General features: G+C 38.4%; 1 protein-coding gene across 1 annotated transcript in view; it reads left to right on the forward strand.

Moving 5' to 3' along the window:
- The window catches only part of LOC140562300 (uncharacterized), a 196,674-nt gene that overhangs the window by 87,555 nt on the left and 95,458 nt on the right, over positions 1-13,661 (forward strand). The gene's annotated exons all lie outside the window — the stretch shown is intronic.

A 13,661-nucleotide genomic window follows, 5' to 3' on the forward strand; every position in this document is an offset into this window, starting at 1 on the left:
TTAAAGGGGTTAAATACAATTTCAGTTCACATCAGTCTTTACATTATTATTATGTGATTGCTGTGTCATGAATATCCCTCATTAAGGACAATTAATGGCAAAAATGTTTTTGTGAGTTTTATTGGTGAAAAGACCATCAGATATAAAAAAAACAAGGGCCTCATTACTTAAATACTTGGGCTAGGTTATTTTTTCCCTGACTGCGAGAGGTCTGTGTGTTTTCCTGAAATATATCCATTAATCTATTAAACTCTGAAGTGTTCTCACCTATGTTTGGAGAGGTTGCCTCACTGTTTGCTGCTACATCATTCCCTGAAGTCAACACAGGTGTTCAGCAGTCAACGTGATATTAGATATGAGGGGGATACTAGTCAAACATTTGGTCTCAGGGGTACCTGTGGAGGGGTTTCTAAGAGGAGGGAAAATAAACGGAGACCTGGCTGACTGTCAGCAAGATCGAGCTCAGGATGTAGCGATGGCACTTTATTTTTGTTTCCACTAACTAGCCACTGAGAGGCCCAGACACTACAGCCTTTCAGTATTCACCAGAAATGCATCCCTTAGCTTCAGAGGAGTGAAGCAGTCAGGGCCTACAAGTCTAGTCTAAAGGCCTAAGACACTGTCAGCTTTTCATGTGGGTAAGGCTCGTGAAACAACTTCTACAAGCTACTGCAGCAGTACATTAAACACCCTTAAGCTGAAAGACCTTGAGCAAATAAAATGTCACTTTTAGTAATTTGCTGCGCAAGTTTATGCAGTTTAGAGTTCATTACATTGTCATCACAATTACAGAGGTGTAACGACACAACAGCTCATTAACCACAGCTTTCTCCTGTCCAAACAAATTGAGATGCAAAAATCATTGGGGTCAATGAGTTTCCTCTGGGTTTATGGTCTGAACACATCACGTTTGAAAACACGACATACAGAGCCGCATGAGTGTGATGAGTAGGCAGCTTTTATAACCTGCACATTGTTTGTGCTAATTACCTAGCGTGGGCCCCGCTGTCCCGGAGCTGACCAGAGGCTAGAAAAGGGAGGCGAGACCCATGTGTCAGCCGGACCCTGACAATGAAATTACCTTTCGGCTGGTTGAACAGACCTTGGCATTATTTCCGACAGAGACATCAGTCATGTCTGCAACTGATGGAGGGTTTAATTGGTGGCATTTAGGCAGTGCTGATTGTTCAGAGTGCCGCTGCTTTGATCCGCTCATTTTTTAATGCATGAGAACGTGGGAATGTGTTTACTGCAATCAGATGAGGCCTTTCAGGAAATAAACTTCTGCAGTTCTGACTAATTTACCTCACCTTTGATTCAATTCCACTGCTTCACCAAATATAAGAATTTGTTCCAAGCCATTTGGTACAATCAATAATTCTTGGTATTTATTTCCAATAGCAGAAATATGTTCAACCCGGCACAGTTTTTGCAGCTCTTTTGTGTTTTGTTTGGAGTAGTATCAAAATACTGTTGATTACTTACTGTTTATTTATTGGTATTCTTTAGATATTATACAACACCCAGAAATAACACCCACATTTGCCAACTGAAACTGGTCCTGGTCATTTAATGAAAACTGAAGTAAGGCAAGGATGACAGCTTGTAATCTTCTAGACATTGAATGCAGAGACAACTGATGCTTAGCTAGCCTGGTTAGATTCTTCTGGATGGTCAGAGCATTGAAGCTGTTGAACATGCTGTCTTTTTTCACTATTCAGTACATTTTTTACATTTTCAGTGTATATAAAATCTTTCTCTAGTCATTTTAGAACCAAGACACAGATTTTTATTGTTTGCAAGTTCTTTACAGCAAATCTTTCATTGTACTTTTCAGACATGCACAGTAACCCAGAGCTTTTCTGGACATTACCCAGAGTACATGTATGAGTGAGCATAAAGGTCCAGATCAGTTGCACCAGTCATTGCCTGGACTTTATCTTGCCTGCCTCCTAATACAAAGTTTGGGTAATGTCCAGAAAAGTGAGCCCTTGTGTGAATGGAGCCATTTGAAGTCATTTTCTGAAGAATTCACAGTGGGTGTGTTGACTACATCATTACGGATGAGCCTCATTCCCCATCTTCAATTTGTTGTAAAATAAACACTGCAACATTTTTTGCAGCATACCTTGTGCCTCCTGCACGCACTACACAGGTGCTGCCCTATGCCTAAACCACATGGAACATTTAATGAACGATTATGTTTTGACTTAATTCTTCAGACATTATTCAAAGTTGAAATGGCTTCAGTTAATTAAATCTTGAATTTTGAGTTGTGAAATCTGGGTTGAACATGGTTTGTGTGTGCATGTGGTTTAGGTTCCCAACATTGTTTACTTTTTTGGGGAGTAGAATCTTCTATTTGGATGAATAAATTATATAGCAGCTGGATTTACATACTTTAAAAATGTTGTTGTGCATTTTTTACTTTATTGATCGTAAAGGAAATTTAGCAGCCAGTAGCAGTTTCACAATACAGCACAGTAATACAATACAATAATAAGGGTGGTACAGTATAAAAAAGTAGTCCAGGCACAGCAAACAAATAGTAACTATAGATGATACCATCAACTATAGATATATATATCTTCTTTATTATAATGAGGCATGAATTCACAGTTCTAAAATATGAGTTATAAAAGATTTACTATAAATAACAAAAATAAATAAATAACTACAATAACAGTAGCCAATAAGCTGATGCAACACAACAGGCTTTAGCTATTGCTGTGAATGATTTTGAGACTTTGTCAAATGTCTAGCAATCTCCAGTTTTTACCAGTATGTTGCACACAGATCCATATTGTAGCACTGTAAACTAGACTCATGCAGTAACTCTAAACACAGGTTTCCAGTTAGGTTCTTACACATTCCTGTCTAAAAATCAAATCCAACATAGCAAGTTTCCAGATTTATACCATAGGAATTAGATAAATGGTTAATTTCTCTGTAATTAAGAATATGTCTGTAGACATTACTGCATACAGCGTGTACGATTGATGTGACACTGCTAGTATCCACAAGCGCTTAACAAATACCTAGCATGTCCTCACGCACCTTCATACGATTAAAGAGAGCATGTAAGGTCAGCCAAAAGTCACAAGATACCAAGGCTAAGGCTTCGATATAGTATTACTGCTAACAGCCAAGATGGCCACCTGATCTTGCAAAGCCACTAGTACTTCAAACACAGATAAGAAACGGCATCCTTCTATACTGATAATCCTTCTATATCAGTTGCCGTGGTTAGTGACAGTGCCATTCAGTGCCCAGAAGTATTCCAACAACTGTTCTCCTGGTTGACCATCTTGCCTCTTTAGACCCTTGAGAACTAGAAGATCCTTTGTCATGAAGGAGTACTATTTCAGACACAACACAAGGATTTTTGTTTTAAGACAGACCATGTATATATAGATACGCTTAACAGAGCTATTTAGCCAAGTTTGGGTTATTATTGTCAAGTGGCCGTCTTGCCACTTCAGACCCTTGAGACACTACCTCACAGCTGACTGCATGAATTGGTAGACAAATTCATATGGTTCACTATTCTCCAATAAACACACCCCAGCTTACATATTCAATCCACAGTGGAATAGTCACCAGCTGTTGTTCATAAAGCAGAGAGAAGCAGCTACCAGGTCTATAGATGAGGCTTTGCTATGATGTGTCTTTGGCCATCTGTCTAGCGAATTGTCTGTCATTGTCAGGTCATTTTAGACGTAGATTTGTTGGACATTTTAGACGTAGCAGGTTAACAACTGGGTCTCCAGGGGAGTATTGTTGTTAAAATAGTGTGAAGGTCATGAGTTCCTTTATCCTGAGTAAGTGCAATTTCAGACACAACAAGAGGCGTTTTGTTTTCAGTCTGTCAAGTGTTTGTAAATGAGTCAGCCAATGAAATATACACCTCACAGACATGCCTGGCCCCTGGGATGTCTAGAGTTATTAATGCAATTTTGCTATTTGCTAGTATTGCAATGTTGTTACCAAACTACTTATTTAACTATATTATGAGGTAGGCAGTGGGATACTGCATTTATTTGCATTATGTATCAACAAATCTATACGAATTGTGGCAAAGATATACAGGGTAAGTTTTTTTTTGACAGAACAGGTTGTATATACACAATTTTTTTAATTCTAATAACTAAATTAAATTTTTATTCAACACCTGTAACATCACTAATTCTGCATCTAGCTTTATTCTTTGTGAGTGTAATCATTTTCTCTATTTTGAAAAGCACTTTTAATATTAACTTATGTTTTAGCATGTGACATTTCTTAGCAGAATAGTGTGTTATTTTGCCCATGCCTATGCAAGGCGCTTAGTGGCTTCCTCCATGATTCTACAACCGAACAGATGGAGATGGAATAATGAGGTGCTGAAGAGTATCTCAAACAGACTGAAAGGAGGTCAGTGTAAATACAGACAGGAAGCTGGGCCGGCTTCTTATGATCTCTGTTACGCTCCTGTGCTCCAGTGTTTTACTCTATGTACCCTTGGACTTTAACCTAAAGATGCAGTCAGAAGTTGCAGAAGGTCTCTAAGAAGCAAACATGTTCATTGCTCAGTAATCGCCTCAGAGACAGGTGGATAGAGACCATCCGTACCTAATAAGCAAGCAGGCCACATAAAACTGAGTGTGTTGATAGACATAGTGAAGCTTCCAACCCAGCCAATTTAACTTAACCAGCGAAGCAACAGCTCGGCCATCGATCAGCTTATTACTGACCTTCACCAGTCGGTGAGTGTTCTCTGCCTACAATTGGACCACAGTGGGCTCTGTAGGAGGATAATTACACTGCGCAGGGGTTTGTAGGGTTGGTTTCAAATATCCAAGCCCTTGGCCCAGCCAAAGGAGACTCACATTGATCTCTGAAGGCGATGAAAGGTCTTCTCATAGTCACAGCTTCCTTGTATATGGTTCCTGTTTCCTGGGTAAAAAAAGAGATGCCTTTATGTGGCGAGTGGTTGAAGTTGTTTCTCAGATGAATGACGTGTGTTTCACTAATAGGTTCACATTAACTGTTTTCGGAAAAAGCCTTTCTTTATGAATTTGCTTATATTGCTTGAATATATATCGCTACTGTCCAATTAATAACTTTATCTCCATTTTTGTCCATTATAAAGTTTGTTTTCTTCATGGTTTGATCCCTGTAGCTGTTCTGTACACTGTATGTATCATTCTGGATGAACAGACTAATAGAAATAGAATTAACTCTAACTTTTCATTGACTTCAATTCAAACTTACCAGAGTCACCAAAGACAGCGACAATATATATTATAATATGCCAGGCATGGGCTAGGGGGTAAAAATCCCTCTAGCATTGGGCTGTGGAGCAGTGGAACTGTTTTATCTGGAATGATGGTGCTCCATCCAATACTTGGGGAGTTAGGGATACGATAGGGTGGTGATCATCTAATATCCAATGACCTTACTCATTGGCTGACTGCAATCAAATTTTTAGCAATGTTCAAAAATCTGGTAGAAATCCTTCATTTTTTCCTTTTACTTACTCTAAACTGGGCTGAAATGATGGATAAGGGAAAGTCATCACAGGAAGGAATCAGGCTTCCACCGCGCTAAACCTCCACTCTGCTGAGAAGTACTTCCACATTTACAATTTACAATTTATAAGTAAGACACGGTGGAGAACATTAGAGAATGACAGTAGATACATACACCCAGCAAGAAATGCCAGACCACGGAGCTTAAGTTTGGTTTTAATTTGTTGCAGTCACATGACTAATTACATGATAAGGACTAGATTTGGGCCAAGATAAACCTTACAAGATTTTTGGCACTGAAAACATGAAATTAGCATTATTTTAATGAGAAATCAATGAAAGCGACATGTTTTAGTGATGAACACTGTAAAATACAAATTTACTGTTGGCTGAAAATGTCTCTTTTTCCGTGTCTGCATGCTTTTCAAAACATTTTACCAAGTGTTTCCGCTACTATGTTTACTAGCTTCAGTGTGTGGCCTAATCAAGAAGCCAGCATGTCCTGTCCCATACAAGCTGCCACACAGATCTGTAGTCCACAAATCACAGTTGGCATAAAAAGGGGAATAAACTGTGAGTCATCTTGCCATAACAATAGATTTATTAACCTCAGAAACAAAGAGAGTATTCAGTAAGCGCCTGTCTCCTGGAGTTCCTGATCCAAACATGGTAGTAGGAAAGTGAATTGATGTCATTCATAAAAAATATTTGCTGTGTGTCTTTGACAGTGTGTGTGTGTGTGTGTGTGTGTGTGTGAGCAGCTGTGTGTGTGAGAGAGAGAGTCCTTGCATTCACTGGTTACACTGAGTCATAGCTATGTATTTACCAGATGAGCAGTCAGACACACCTATGAAACACACAGACACACATTCACTTTTCAAAACTTTACACTCGTCTATGTTTTCCATGGATAGCTGCAATAATGCTTTTGTATGTTTGTGTCTTACAGACTCTTGCTGTAAAATCGAAATTTTTCACAGTCACATCAATCACGTCTATCAGTCAGAAATCTGCATATCACTTTACTTAGATGGTCCATTGCAGTTGCCTTGTAGATGCTTAGCTGACATTCAGTCAGCTTTCAACTTAAGGTCTATTGAATGCAGCTGGTTAAATGATTGTCTGTTTTAAATGACATTCTATTGTAAACAATGGTCTTTTGAATGTAACCCTGCACAGCAACCCAAACCCAAACCTTAACCTTACCCTTTTAGGGTTAGGATTAGGGTTAGATTTAAGGTTTAGGTTAAGATTAGGCTTAGGTGCAGGGTTACTTTCAATAGACAGTCATTTAACTTTTAAGGTTTATTTGAATTGAATAAATGTTCAGTTGAACGTTAGTTAAATGGCAGCTGAGCATCTACAAGGCATCTACAATGGACCATCCAAGTTAAGCGATACTGATATCTGATACTGATGTCAGATTTAATCCCCTTACTGCAGAATTAATGATCTTTATGCCTTTTCTAGACTATGGCCCATTAATGCTATTACAAACTACTGATAATATTGAACCACTGTTCTTCTATGGACATGATCAGTGCTTTAAGTGTTTTTTTACTCACCGGTACACTATCAGGGCTTTTTCTTGTGCACCAGGACTTCTCACAGGCTGCCGGTACACTTAACTTAACCCTCTCCACATCATGTTTTAGGTGAACTTAATGACCCTATATCAAAGGCACTCCTGCCCTATATAAAAAATGCATAAAATGTCCAGAACCTCACATCGATTTCACGCAAGCATTTGGTTCTACATTATGTTTATGGATTTTTACAGCTGTAAACATGTCTGCGGCCTTCTTGCCGCCACTATTGGTCTACATGTACCTGCCTATACATCAACCATGAATGTGTAACACTGAGAGAACGTTGGTGATGGAGAGTTAAAGTGACATGTTTAAGACGTTTTAAGAAGTTTTACTAGTTTAAATATGACTTTAACTCAAATAGAAATGTCTTTGGATCAACATAAGTAGATTTCTCTCATAAAATGCGCTTAAGATGCACTAAATGACAGCTATTGTACTAAAGATGTCTATTAACATCTTTTTTCATACTATCCCATCTCTTTCCCTTTGGGTTCTTTGGGTCAGCCAAGGTTAAGGGATTAGCCACAGTGCATAGAAAGGTCATGCAAAATGCAAAAAATACTTGAGATAACCTCTGTAAACCAGCCCACACACCCTAGGTAATACTGCAGCTAGATAGATCACTGATCTGGTTCTGTGATAGGTGAAGATAGCATTTAGTTTTTTTTTTTTTTTAAGCCACGAGTCTTATTCTAAGTCTAAAGAAAGGCCATGGTTAAAGATTTCAGAGGTCATTCAAAGATCTGTAGTTCTTATAGAATAGTAAGTACAGAAGAGTTAGCTGGTTCCATAGCTTTCCCTAGATATACCCTCTTCAAATTAAATGTGTCATCAATGATTCTTTGAAAGAAACCATAGAATAACAACATTTGGCTCCACAAAGAACATCTGAAGACTTTGTTTTTGCTGGCCAAAACAACTACTTAAACACATTAGACATTTTTGAACATCACATAAACCAGCATAAACACATTTTAAAGGAGTGTAATGTAGTTTAGTGGTTTCAACAACCTGCCATACCACATAATAATAAGCAATGAGTTATGGTCAAATGATTCGTCTACAGTGTTCTGCTGTGAAAGAAGATAAAATGCAGTGTTTGTCTTTGAGGATCTGGTAACGGTCATTGTCCCAACATTTCCCCTTGGCCTTGCGGCTAACCGTTGGCAATTAAATTAAGCCAGTGGAACTTGAGTGGGTGGATTTCTTTGTATTAGTTTGTTGCAATGTGCTGCTGCCACAGAATCTATGTACACCAGTACTCTCACAAATATGTGTATTAGGTCCAGTGTCACTGCAAGGAGTCTTCAGACTATTCTGGAACGTCCTACACTGTTCATGATCTTAATGTGGGTGTCACATGAAAACCCGCTAACTCTGTTTTGCTTTATTTGAAAATGCCAAGCACATTTTACATGGCTTAAACATTCAATTACATACTGGCCAATCAAAATAGCCTGAAATTATGTGGAGTAAAATCTCATTAGCAGGAGTCCCAATACTGTCCCAACAGTTTCTGTATTCTGTGTCCAAGTCTTGCGAGTCTTGTTGAAATGTCGAAGCCTGCGATTCTGAGTCTTTGTCTTTTTCTTGTTTTTGTCTTCTTGTGTTTCCTAGTTTGCCTTGGTCTTCTGTGTAGCCTAATTGTCCTGAATTTCTGAGTTGCTGTTGTTTACTCAGGCGGCCTGTGTTCTAACTCCTGCTGTGTGTTTAGATGACAATTTCTGGATAGGCCCAAATAAAGTTACCCCACATTTCTGTCCTACCAGCCGTGGCTCTGCTTTGTTCCAGTTGTGCTGTATTAAGCCAGAGCTTCATGTGGAGTCAATATTTATTTAATTTGTAAGTATTTGGGGGTGTGCCATACATGTATTTTCAGGTTTGACAGTATTTTCGACTGTGAGGTACAGACCTGATCATTGACATCTGCATTTCCTGTTTTTTTTTTATACTGCAGAGAATGTTTTTGGCTTTTAAAAACAGAACGTATTTCAAAACAATTGCATGCAGCATAGCTTGTTATTTACTTTTAGCCCAAGAAAACGGATTCAGTATGTCACTAAAGCACAGTGTACGTACGTGGAAAGTCTACGGCAAATGAAAGAGGGTTGGGAGAGAATGAGGGACTTGTCATTAGTGTATTGAATCCGAAACTTTTCTTACACTGTTACATAAGATAACGTCCAAGCTGTTTGTTATTTCCGACTCCTTTTCACCAAGTCATTGTAAAACCCATTTCTTAATCCTTTATGATGATTGTCGCTTCAGGTCTGACATTTTATTGAATGTTAAGAGGAATAGTAAAACAAAAAATCAGTTGACATGCCTTGGTTACTATGCTTGTAATCCCAAACAGATTCAGCCAAGAGGCTTGTGCGGTAAGAGGGTGAATGAGATGGCTTTATAATGAGTCCCACACTATGTGTGGAGAGCTGCCTCCAGCAGTAGCTTGTGAAGATATCACTCAGTAAAGTGTAAAACACAGACATGATGTGAATAACAGGTCCTTGGTCACAATTTGAAGAGTTGAGCCAAAGGTTCTCAGATGACATGGTTATGAGAGAAACAACCACTGAGAACATTAACTCCAACAGTCAATGCTTATGACCTTTTGGAAGGCTGGACAGCTGGCCATTGTGCAGCACTCTACTGTAGAACAGTGATGACATCACTGCTGAGAAGTATGTCTGTAGTATGTTAGGCCAGGGTTACACTATGTGGTTTTTATACCGATTTTAACCCCCGATTTTAGTCTGGCCGAGTCTGTGCTGGTTGACTCTAGCCTGCAGATTTTTCATCAGTCAGAGTCGACAGTCGGAGAGAGAACCGAGTAGTGTGTGGGGGCGCAGACTCTGAGCATAATGTAGTACTGGTATCTATACTGGTCAGTGAAGCAATCTGAATTGGTTCCATCAATAGTCAATGAAAACAAAGGATGACAAGTGCGGATATTAGGCAGTTTCCACCTTAAATGATGCAGCAGTTACATTCTGGCGATAGTACATGTCCGATACTGCAGCACCATTTAAGGTGGAAGGGAAGTTCGGATAGGAAGACAGCACCCACTTTAAAAGTTGGGTTGCCTCTAAAATGTGCCATGCTACTCATCTTCAACTGCCTCTGCAGTATGTACAGACCATGCTGACTCTGTCTTCCCACCCAGGACCTAAAGGCATTTTTCACCTTTCTCTTGTTTTTGGTCAACACAAATAGCTTGTCCTAGGTAAGGAGATACAGGCCTGTGTTGGGGGGCGTTTTTGGCTCAGTTCAGCAGCAGGGCGAAGTCGCATAGCGTATGATCCCTAGGTACTTAGTGTGCAAGGGATATTTTTAAATTTGCCATAAAATCTGCTAAACTCAGACGGGAAGCACGAGAAACACATTGTTTTTGTTATAATTCGCTACAATTTATTGATTTATTTAGAATTTAGCCGTGTAGTGTGCCCAGGGCTTTATGTACCTGAAGATAACCCAATCTGCCTAGCAATCTATCATCTTAAACCTACTGGTGTCTGCAAAAGCATGGTGTAATTTAAACTGAACCTGCTGAATGAGTGGAATGATACTACATTTGTTTTAGTAAGAAGAAGACGAGGGATGGTTTTATTATGGCTTGAACAGTTATTGTTATGCATACGGTTCTGTTTTGCAGAAAGAAAACGAAACTTGTTTACATTTTTGCTTTGTTTTTCTTGGCACAGAATCAATGAGAAAAAGTCAAGTTTGCAAAAGTGCAGACTTGAATGTGTCAATACAGAATGTAAATCAAATGTAAATTTGCTTGAATGAAATAATTGTTCACAATATTGCATTTAAAGCTAAACTAATAATTCTCAACGTCTATGGATTAAACAAGGACTTTACTTAGGGCTTTGCATGCAAATAACAAAGCTCTTTGGCTGTCAGAATGCAGTGTTGGCAGGCATTGCCTATAAACAGTCGTGCAGCATTATATTTTTATGTAAATCTTTCGTAAACAGTAAGGTCAGCCCAAAGTCAGTTGACATTCAGGAGGAGAAATGCAATAATTGAAAGTCTTCACAGTAAAAACGATCCCAGGAATGTGTGCAGTTCTCATGCATTTATGTGACTGGATTTGATCCACTGAATCAAAGTATGTGAAAAGATGCTCAGGTATACTGTATGTCCAAATGTTTGTGTTGAGTTTGTCTTCTTATGAATGCATTCAACTACTTTCAGTCGCACCCTTTGCTGACACAAATGTGAAAATGCACACACACAGATTTCTTGTCCCTGTGGAAAAGTATTGACAATAGAATAGGACTCTGGAGATAAACATGAACCTGTTGGCCCCATGGCTAATGGGTGGGCTAGATGGGCATACGCTGTGGAGCAGTGGAACTGTGTTCTCTGGAATTGTGGTTCTTCATACTTTTGGGAGTTGGGGATGAGGTGGGGTGGTAATCATCCAACATCCTGACATCACTAGTGCTGAAGGCAATCGAATCCTTACAGCAATGCTCCAAAACGTAGTAGAAAGCCTTCTTGGACAGTAGAGACAGTTACTCCAACAGACGCAGAATATTATTTTTTATTTAATGCCCTTGTTTTCAGAAGAATCAATAAATAAGCAGATACTTTTACTCCATAATACTAATACTTTTGTCCATGTGGTAAATATTTATAATATTCATTATATAAAATATAATTTAGGAGCATTTCTATTGGTCCATTCATCATTAATAGATACTTTAATATAAAGTAAACTAAAGTAAACACAACTGCCAGATTCACACTATATCTAAATATAGATATTTAGATATAGTGTGAATCTGGCAGATGTACTTTAGATTGTGTTATTAATGATGAATGGACCAATAGAAATGTTCTTGAATTATATTTTTTTTACAGTCTATTTTCTCCTACTCTGAAGTAGGAAGAAAAAGTTTTAAAAACATGATTGAGGTCATGTGACATTTTCAGTGTTACAGTCTTATCTAAAATAATCCAGCTTTTGAAAACCTTAACCTAAATGAATGTATTACAGTAAACATACTGGATATTTCACTGTATAAAAGTGAAACCGCTGTGAAGTTTCACTTTCTTTTGAAGAGGTCTTTTATTTTAATGCGTAATTTCCCTATTATGTAGCCTCTGTGTTAAACAAGTGGTTAGTTTACATGTTTGTTGTAAAATAATAATTCCAACCAAAGCTGTTTTGACAGCTGTGAGCATTTTTTTTGTAGAAAGGCATTTGCAGAAATCTCAGTGTGTGTGAAAAGAGCATGGGACACTGCCCTGAAACGTGTTGACAATCCCACAACACAGACATGTGGAGAATACAGTGCATAATATAGCTCATTGTATTTTCATTTTTTTTAAGTGGCCATTTATTAAATCTGCCACAAAGTCAACCAGCCCTGGAGATCAGGCGAAACTGTGTGTTTTTAGATGATGGGCATTGGCTGCTGTCTTTTTCACTTGTAGTGGTGAGAAAAGGTGCTGTACAACTTTCTACATCTTACTTTACATAAAGTAGGTCTTTTTACTTATGAGTGGCAAATACAACGAGACAGGATTGTCAAAGATAAAGAGGTACAGAAAGTGATGCTGAATGTATATTATTAATATTTCATTTTTAAATGATTCAGTTGACAAACTGCTTTAATGGCTCCCTGTCCAGAGAAGAAAAGGCAACTATGTGGCATCAACCAAAGACAAGGCTTTAAAAGCACTAATGCAGATCATGACACCTTGTCGATTGAATAGGAGAAGTGTTTTTATTATGGGCACCACATTTTTCCAGTATCTAAGCAATCAGATTTGCCTCTTGCAGTGGGTTTTTGTGCCTCATCAACCAATCCTAAACCAACAAAACAATTACAGTAATAATTAGTATGGGTAACAAAGATTATTACTATAATCAGCATCACTTAATGTACCTATTAGATATACTCTATATGGACAAAAGTACTGGGACACCTGCTCATTTATTGTTGCTTCTGAGTTTATCCTGCTTCTATTGGAGTACCTCTACTGCCTCTGGTCCAGACAAGGTTTTCCACACAATTTTGTAGCATTACTTTGAGAATTTGATTACATTCAGCGACAAGACTGTTAATGAGGTCAGGATGTTGAATGATCATCAACCTACCTTATCCCTGACTCCCCAACACATTCCAAAATAACTTAATGGACCACTATCATTCCAGAGAACATAGTTCCACTGCATGCTACCAGCAAGTTCATGTTTAACTGCTCCTATTCTATTGGCAATACTTACCTACAGGGACTAGACAAGCTGTGTGTTTGTGTCTATTTGCATAATTGTGTCAGCAACAGGTGCAACTAAAGTAGCTGAATGCACTTATTAGAAGGAGTGTCCACAAACATTTGGACATACAGTGTACATACCTTTAACATGCTTCTCTTACATGTAACAGTGTAATATTAATAGCTGAATTGATTGAACAGACTACTCTTTTTCTCTTTTCTTTAATTTACTCCACTGGGATGCTTGGTTTTAGCTAAGACTCTTATGTTCTGCAGGACCCTAGTGGAGAATACCTAAGACCTTTAGTTCTTTTTTAGCCCCATT

The sequence above is a fragment of the Salminus brasiliensis genome, chromosome 9 (assembly GCF_030463535.1).
Source record: "Salminus brasiliensis chromosome 9, fSalBra1.hap2, whole genome shotgun sequence".
Taxonomy (NCBI): domain Eukaryota; kingdom Metazoa; phylum Chordata; class Actinopteri; order Characiformes; family Bryconidae; genus Salminus; species Salminus brasiliensis.